Raw genomic sequence first — 8,264 nt, 5'->3', positions numbered from 1 at the left:
TATACCCTTGTGGGTATTTCTCATGATGTTTTTCCTGTGCTTCACCTTCCTTCCCACCCATTATTAATTGTCTGCGCAGTCTGCCATGCCTAAATATCAGTTTAGGGAGAGGTGCTCTGCCTTCCTCAGCCTAGGGAGAGGTGTTCTTCCTTCCTCAGCCTAGGGAGAGGTGTTCTTCCTTCCTCAGCCTAGGGAGAGGTGTTCGTCCTTTCTCAGCCTAGGGAGAGGTGTTCTACCTTCCTTAATCTAGGGAGAGGTGCTCTTCCTTCCTACTCTGCTGTTATGAGAGCTTGAAATTAATTTTGGAAAAAGCAAATTTTGAGGTGGGCTTTAAGTAGTTGGGGGCCAGGGGCAGGGAATATCTAGGGATGATCAAGAGGAGGCTTTCAGTAGTTGCTTGTACTGTAACTTGGTCTTCTGAAGCTGGCTGAGCAAGGTCATCGGTGTTCTGTCTTGAGATTACTGACTGTGACTTTAATAAGGCAAACTTGGTTGGGATGAGAGCAGAGAGGACAGCAGAGGCAGAGCTCAGAACAGGCCATGCTGCTTTGCTATTCCAACAGGCTGAAATAAAAGCTACAGAGAAGACTGCTTGTTTCAAGATATAATTACCTGTCATTTCACCAGGAATCCTACAGAGGAAACTAAGTTCTAGAAGGAGCAGAAACACAAGGTTTGTTTTACTTCCCCATACGGCAGTTTCCTTTCCAAATACGTTCTCCCTAGAACCAGGTTTCATGTTCCCACTCATGGGCCTGAGTCATTTGAAAGAAAATTAGATCAAACCTAGTTTAATTTATAATCAGATGAGTAAAATAATTAGAGAATTTATTCGAAAGTAGGTTTGTCGTTTGAAATCCTGCAGAGGTGAAGTACAAAGGTTAACGTAGCAGATGGGTTTTCTGTATCTCAGAGGCAGCAGGAGTACAACCTCTGATGTAAATGTTACTATAGTAACTAGTGTTTTTATTTAAAAGCCCAGTAAATAGACACATCAAACCCATATAGCTTGTCAAAATGTAAGTTAAACTGCAGAGCCTGCTAGGGGAAGGAACACTTCTTTTTTTTGCCAAACTTCTATCTTTGCTGCAATTCCCTCTTCCCCACCCCCTTACCCCCCAAAATGTGGTCAGTATTTTCTCCTTGCCAGGGTGCATTTTGGCACTCAGGGAGTCAGCTTCGTTAATGGTGACAGCGCTAATTGCTTGAGACCTCTCACACAGCTGTGTGAAGGCTTAAAAAGGAGTGAAGGCTCCTTCTAGAGAATTTTCTGTAGAGCATTCCCTTGTAGAGCCTCCCCCAAAAGCTTATTCCCAACAGCTAGAGCTGCCTCACTGTAAACAGAATTGAGAATATCTTCTGCAATATTATATATTCCTCCTTCCTATTCCACTGGTTCAACCAAACAGGAGAGATGCATCCCTTGAGAAGCCCAGCTTGTTTATTGCCTCTCTCTTTTCCTCTCTCTCAGACTTGCTCTGCATGCTTAGCTTATAAAGTAATTACAGATTTGCATAACTGAACAGTCATACCTTAGGAATATCAAGGATCTGTGCTGGTTGTGCTCTTTTCCACTTTGAAAACCCCATGTGCTTGCTTGCATAAACACATGTTAGTCATTTGCCTGAAGGATGGTAGGAGTGGGTCCTTGCTGCTTAACCCCTTGGTATTACCTATTTTCTGTTGGACACTGAGGCTTTAGTGACTAGACTACTGATGTGTTTGATGACCAGGAGGAAACCCATGTTGTGCTGTATATGATGTAGTTTGATTCCTAAAAGATCATCCCAGGAAGCGTTTGGGAACATCACAAGCTCAGCAGGGTCTTGCAGAGAGGTTGGGGTACAACCTTTGTGTCTGCCAGCTCCAAGTTCTCAGAGGGGTTTCAGCACCATTGGGCATTAAACATGTGGGGTATGTTGGGTTGGGAACATGCAGGGTTCCCATCTTCTGGGAAGGATGGGATTTGGGGAAGAAAACGTGAAGGGAACAAGCCTTCTATGTGAGCTTCTCGAGTGCTTAGAAGCAGCATTCTTCAGGAGCCTGAGAGGGGATCTGATCAGTTTATCAATAGCTGAAGGGTGGACACAGGGGACATGGGCAGCCTCTGCTCAGTGTTTCCAAGGAACATCTCTTGCCCTGAGGAGGCAAGGGAGCATCACTTGCCCTTGAGCAGGCAAGATGAGAGGGACCCGATGCGGGGGGGTTGGAGCTCTGTGATCCTTGGAGTCCCTTCCAACCCAGACCAGCCTGGGATTCAATGATTCTTTGTATAGAGGCTTCAGATGGGCTTATATGGTAAACTGTGATGTGGTTAACAGAAGTAACACAGCAGCTTAAAAGCACAAGAGAACATAAAACCATAGGAACCTGATGTGTCTATCAACATGAATTATTAATGGGTGGAAAAAAAGCCTGATGCAGAAGTGGCCAATTTGTTGCATATGAATCAAACTTTTTACATTCCTCTCATGAATAATTTTCAAAGTGTCTGTTATCCTCAGAGACTTACCAGCTTTGTGTAATTTCTGACTCACTGAATTACTTCACCCTCTGCAACTATTTTCTTGCCACAAACCCTTCCATTTAAGATGGCAATAGTAGTTTACATCACGATCTACATATATTTGCATCTCTCACCATTTTTTTTCTCTATATATTAGGAATTGAGTATTTGAATGAACACATTTCTGGACATCTATGTCAATCTGTATCAGAACATGCAGCTGAGCATAAATATCCTGAGGAGAAGACTTCATACATCAGCCCAGCCATGATTTCTTCTCTTCTGTGTGTCTCTATCAGGTGTGTTGCTACAGGTTACTAGAGTCAATGCAGACTGCTCTGTCCATCTTGGGACACTGACCTTCTTCAGCCAAGGTAGGAGTTCCCATGCTAGGGGGAAGACCCACAGCTCTAAATCAAAGCTTTGTTGAATATTCACCTATTATTTCTTAGGGTTTTCTGCTGTATCTTGGTACCCTTTTGTTCTTTCCTCTGTATTTTTTGGGACAGTGAGCATCCTCATAGTCCATTGATAAAATATCTAAGACATGACATTTTAGGTACCTTCACCCCTTGGAGAAAGGCTTGAAGGTTAATCCAGCCCTGCAGCATGAGGCAGATTTTTCATTAGTACTAAATGTAGCCACAAAGACAGAATTTTAACTCATTGTCAACAATCTCACTTGGATTTGTTTCTCACAGGAGAAGGATCTACTTTGAGGTGCTTGTTCAGTGTGTGGTCCTGTGCAGGCAGGGCTGCTCTGCTGTGCCACTATTCACAAATCCTGCCATGGGGTGAGAAAAGCCACAGCTTTTCCAGATCTCTTAAAAAGAGAAGATCTAGTTGTACTACACTGTTGTTCAAAAGTTTCTCTCCATGCTGAGAGTGAGTCAACCTTTTAAGCTCCTTATTTTGCTGCTGGCATCTCTGTTGTTAACAGATGTGATTCATTCCTGTGTGCCCCCAAGGCAAATCACTGTCAATGAGGTTTAGATACCTAAAGTTGAATGATTCTGTCCTGGAAAGTGATGTGTGGGCTCCCAGGGCAGCAATTGCTTCTCCAGTCCAAAGCAAGACCTTTTTCTGTCCTGTAGCCAAATGAATCAGCAGGGGACTTGTGAATGGCTGGGAGAAATTACCCTGCTCTGAATTAGGAAGGTGTGAGGCTTGGCTTATCTGTATTAAATTATTAGTAAAGCTTGCATCAGTCTGGAGAGGAAATTTGAGCATGGGGATACTAAGGGTTTCCAGCTGTCGTGGTTCAACTCGCTGGCAGATAAAACAACCCCACGGCTGTTCACTCACTGTCCCCCCAACCCACTAGTGGGGTGAGAAGTAGAGAGATTCCAGCCCCGTCTGGACACCACCCTGTGTGCCCTGTCCTAGGGACCCTGCTTGGGCAGGGGGTTGGGGCTCTGGAGGTCCCTTCCAACCCCTGTGATTCTGTGATTTCTTCCCCTAAATAGTACTACCAGGACTTTGGTTGGAGCACTTTGGGCACAGCTCTTCAGAAAAGCACCAGAGCAACAAGAATGAGTCACAGGAGATCAGCAGGCCTTAGAAGGTCTCCAGAAAAGATGATCTATAGGCTGGCTGAGGAGACCCCAGGCTGCTGCCTGAAGTTCTCCATTTCGGCAAAAACCTTCCCTCAGGGCTCTCGATTTAGGTAAAAATGTCCCACTCTGCTTTAAAAATAATAATAATAATATAAAAAAGAGCCGCCGCTGAGTTCCCTTGTGAAGCGGCCCGAAGGCTGTAGGGGGAGAGAGAACTTTGTTCCTCCGGGCAGGGGTTTAAGGCCCGGGGCTGCGGGAAGCTGCTCTGGCACCGGGGAGAAGCCCGGCCGTGTCCCCGGGGCGACGGCCCAGCGCCCCGGCAAGCGCGGGAGCGGCGGGCCGGGACTCGCCTGCCAGTGAGGGGCCCTGCTCCCCGCACCCAGCCGGTCCCGCTCGGTCTGCGAGGAGAACCCGGGCCCGGCCCCCGGGGAGGTGACGGGGCGGCGGGGGTGGGGGGGGAACGGACACCGGCCTCTCGCCGTGAGGTGAGGCGGGAGCGCGGGCGGGGCGGGCTGAGCTGAGGCGGGGCTGTGGCGAGCACCGTCCGGCGGCGGCGTGGGCTGTGCCGGGGCGCTGAGGGGAGCGGGGAGCCTGTGACGCGGCTCTGGGGCGCTGAGGGGAGCAGGCTCTACTCGGGGCCGCTGAGGGGAGCGGGGGCCTGGCTTCGCCCAGGCCGCTGAGGGACCGGTGACCTGGCTGTGCCCGGGGCGCTGAGGGGAGCGGTGACCCCGCTGCCGCCCGGCCGGGGCTTTCCAGCGGGAGAAGGCGCCCGGCGGAGCGGCGGGACGTGACCGCGGCGGCGTAACTCCGTCTGCCCGAGCCGGCCATGAGGCGAAGTAGGTCGGTGACTTCACTTTCCGCCTGTTTCTTTGGTGCGTTACCCCGCTCCCCGCCTGTTTCTGTAGTTCAGGTGGCTCAGCCTTTCTATGCAGCGGCGGGGCTGGGGAGGGGGGGGTGTCCCTGCCTCCTTCCCCCTCTCCTTGCCGGCCGGCTTGGCGGGACCCACCGCGGCCGGTCCGTGTGGGGCTCAGCGCTCTCCGCCCCGCCTCGTACCGGGGGTGCGGGGGGCTTCCCCCGTGAGAAGCATGGGGAACGCAGCCGGGGCACGGGGCTCAGTCGGGCGGTACCTGCGGGAAGCCGCTCGGTGGGGAGTGCGGCCCCTCGGAGGGACCGGGCGGCTTCGGAGCAGCCCCTTTGGGCTTGAGTGTTTGTTGATCTCCTCAGAGGAAGGCGAAGAAGGAAACCTCCGCGGGCTGCGGGGCTGACGAAGCCGTTCCGGGCTGTCGCGGTAGAAGGGAGCTCGGGGAATTTAATGCTGGTTATTGACGGAGCACTGATAAGTGAAGTTTATCATGGAAATGCCGAGAGCCCCTTGATTGCTGAGCAATATGAAGGCGCTTTCCACGCCAGGTCACTGCAGGAGCTCTGCTGACAGGGGCACGTGTGTTCGCTGAGGGGGAGCGATGCGTGCGCGCTGAAAATGCTCTTCTCCGTTGTTTACTTAAAATCAGGACGATTTACGAAGCTTAAGTCTCTGAAATCACACGTCAGGAGCCCACACAGACCTCAGGACGGCTGCTGGGTGCTCCATCTTCGGGCGCTGGCAGAGGGGACCTGGCTCCAAGCAGGGCTGGTGCCTGTGGAATGAAGGGGAAGCTTTAGTGCCATGGGGAGAGGCTGTGACACCTCCAGTGTTTCCTCTGGAGACACTCTCCAGAGCCTGGGAGGTTTTGCTGTTGAGTTTCTGGGGAGAGGCCCCAGCAGGAGATTTGGAGCTGTGCTTTTGGCCAGTGACCATGCAGGGGTGAGACCAGGGTAGTTCTGCTGCAAGCTCTACTCTGCCGAGCCCGTGGGGAGATGTGCAGCTTGGGTTGTCTCACAGCTTTGGTTTTAGAAGCAAAATCATTCAATGCCAGCCATACCCATTGCTATTACGTATCTTCCATTTACTCAGAACGCTTTATTAATAATAATGTTTACTAAAATCCTAAATGCAATGAAATTCCGTGCCCAGGAGGGCTGGCTGAGAACTGCCAGTCCTGCCAAAACCAACAGGACTGGAAAGCCCTTGACACCCTTAAAGAGCAGGCCAGAAGGTGCTGTGCATAGGCATTATTACTAAAATATTTTAATGCTTTATAAAGAGCTCCTGAATATTTAAAAACAGCTGTAGGGGAGCGTTTGCAAAAGTCAGGGACAGTTTGTATGCTTGTGGTGTTATGTTCCTGTTTCCCATTAACTAGCAGCTGGTGGGTTTTTTTTTAGGAGGGTGGAAATAAGGAGAAGAAGAAAAGAAAAGGATCTCTAGACCCTGCATGTGTGGGGGATATGTTACTGGAAGAAACAATGAGACCCTGGCAACTGAGTTCTATAAATCTCTGTGGGCTGTGAAATTGCTGATTAGAAATCATTGATATGTAAAGCACCAGTCTCGGAATATTTGCTCATCTAACTTCTTTGTCCCTCTAAAAGTGGGTGAAGATCTTACAGTTCCAGGGTTTCAGCTGGGTCCAGGGGAGGTTGTGGAGCCTTGGCACTCTTAGTCACCAGTGCCACCCTCTGTTCACTGGTGCTCATGCTGAACGGGTGGATCCACCTCATGCTGCAGCCCCTTGCTCGCATCAGCCCTTTTCCTGTAGCTCAGAAAGGAGACGTGCAGCAATGTAAGTACTCGAGGAAGAAGCTGGAGGGGGTGAAGCAACAGCTCCAGAGGGAAAAAGAAAACTTTCAGTATGTTTTCTGTGCCCAGGGAGCAGGTGTTTGTGTGTTACCAGCCATGCTGGCCTCGGGCTGTGCTGGAAATGTTTTCTGTGCTGACATGCCAGTGGATTCTATGACTTCTCAGCCAGCCTGTAAATGTATATATACATATATATACATATATATATAATGTCTTTCTTTTGTTGGTGTCCTCCTTGCTTGTTGCACCTGCTGTGTTCTGTTTGAAATGGGATGCTTTTGTGATGAGAGGGATTCTCCTTACTAAAGTTTTCTTGCTATGAGAAAGACATTGAGGTGCTGGAGTGTGTCCAGAGGAGGGTAGTGAAGCTGAGTAAGGGGCTGGGACACAACTCTTACAAGGAGCAGCTGAGGGAGCTGGAACTGTTCAGCCTGGGAGCTCAGGAGACCTTATTGAGAGACCTCACTGCTCTCTCCAACTCCCTGAAAGGAGGTTGTGGTGAGCTGGGGGTCAGCCTCTTCTTGCAGGTAAGTAGCAGCAGGATGAGAGGGAATGGCTGTGAGCTGTGCCAGGGGAGGATCAGGTTAGAAATGAGGAGGAATTTCCTCTCAGTGTGGTTGGGCATCAGAATGGGCTGCCCAGGGCAGTGGTGGAGTCACTGTCCCTCAGGGTGCTCAAGGAGAGGTTGGGTGAGGAACTCAGGGATGTGGGTTAATGAGTGAGAGAGGTGGGAGAGATGATCTCAGAGGTCTTTTCCAACCTTAATGCTTCAGTGATTCTGTTTTCTGTGCAGTGCTTATAGCACAGAGGGGAACATGCTATCTACATGTGAAACTGGAACGTGTTTTGTATGCAGCAGCAGCAAAGTCGGTGGTCTCAGAGTGCAGCATCTTAAGACAGAAGCATTAACATGGTCCCTGATTCCTTACATTCGTATGGATTCCTCCCCAGCCAGGCACAAAGCCCCTTGTCCTTGCTGCACTGACTTCCTCTCTCAGGGCTAGAGCTGCAGTTACAAGTTTTAATAATTCTCCATTATTTCACCTCTCTTTCCCTGTAACTGGGCTTGTAAAACTTGTGTTCTTTCTTCCAGTGAAGTCAAGAATTCTGGTAAGTTCAATATTCTCCCTAGGAAAGATGCTGGGGGGGTCATAATTTCATTAAACCATAAGTTTAACAGTATAAGTAGCACCCACTTGTGTAAATTATATTATTTTAAAAGGTGTTTTATTTTCTCTTTTAGTCAGAAACTTGGGGAAAAAAACCTGGAGAACTTTGATCATAGGCTTGTGGAGATAATCTATGTGAAATGACAGACCTAATAGAAGGTGGTAGGTAGATAATTCCTCTGGCCTTCATGGCTCACCTATTAGGAAGCAGACTAATGGAAGAGGTACAGGTAAGGCTGGCCTCCTAACAGTGGTGCTGAGAGGCAGAATTTCCTCTGAAGTAGTGGTTGTGAAGCATTGCCTTCAAAATTTTGAGCTTTCCTCTTTAATTGCTTGAAATGTGGCTCCTAATG

Source organism: Gallinula chloropus, assembly GCF_964237585.1.
Source record: "Gallinula chloropus genome assembly, chromosome: 6".
Lineage (NCBI taxonomy): Eukaryota > Metazoa > Chordata > Aves > Gruiformes > Rallidae > Gallinula > Gallinula chloropus.
Note: the sequence above shows the minus strand (reverse complement) of the source record.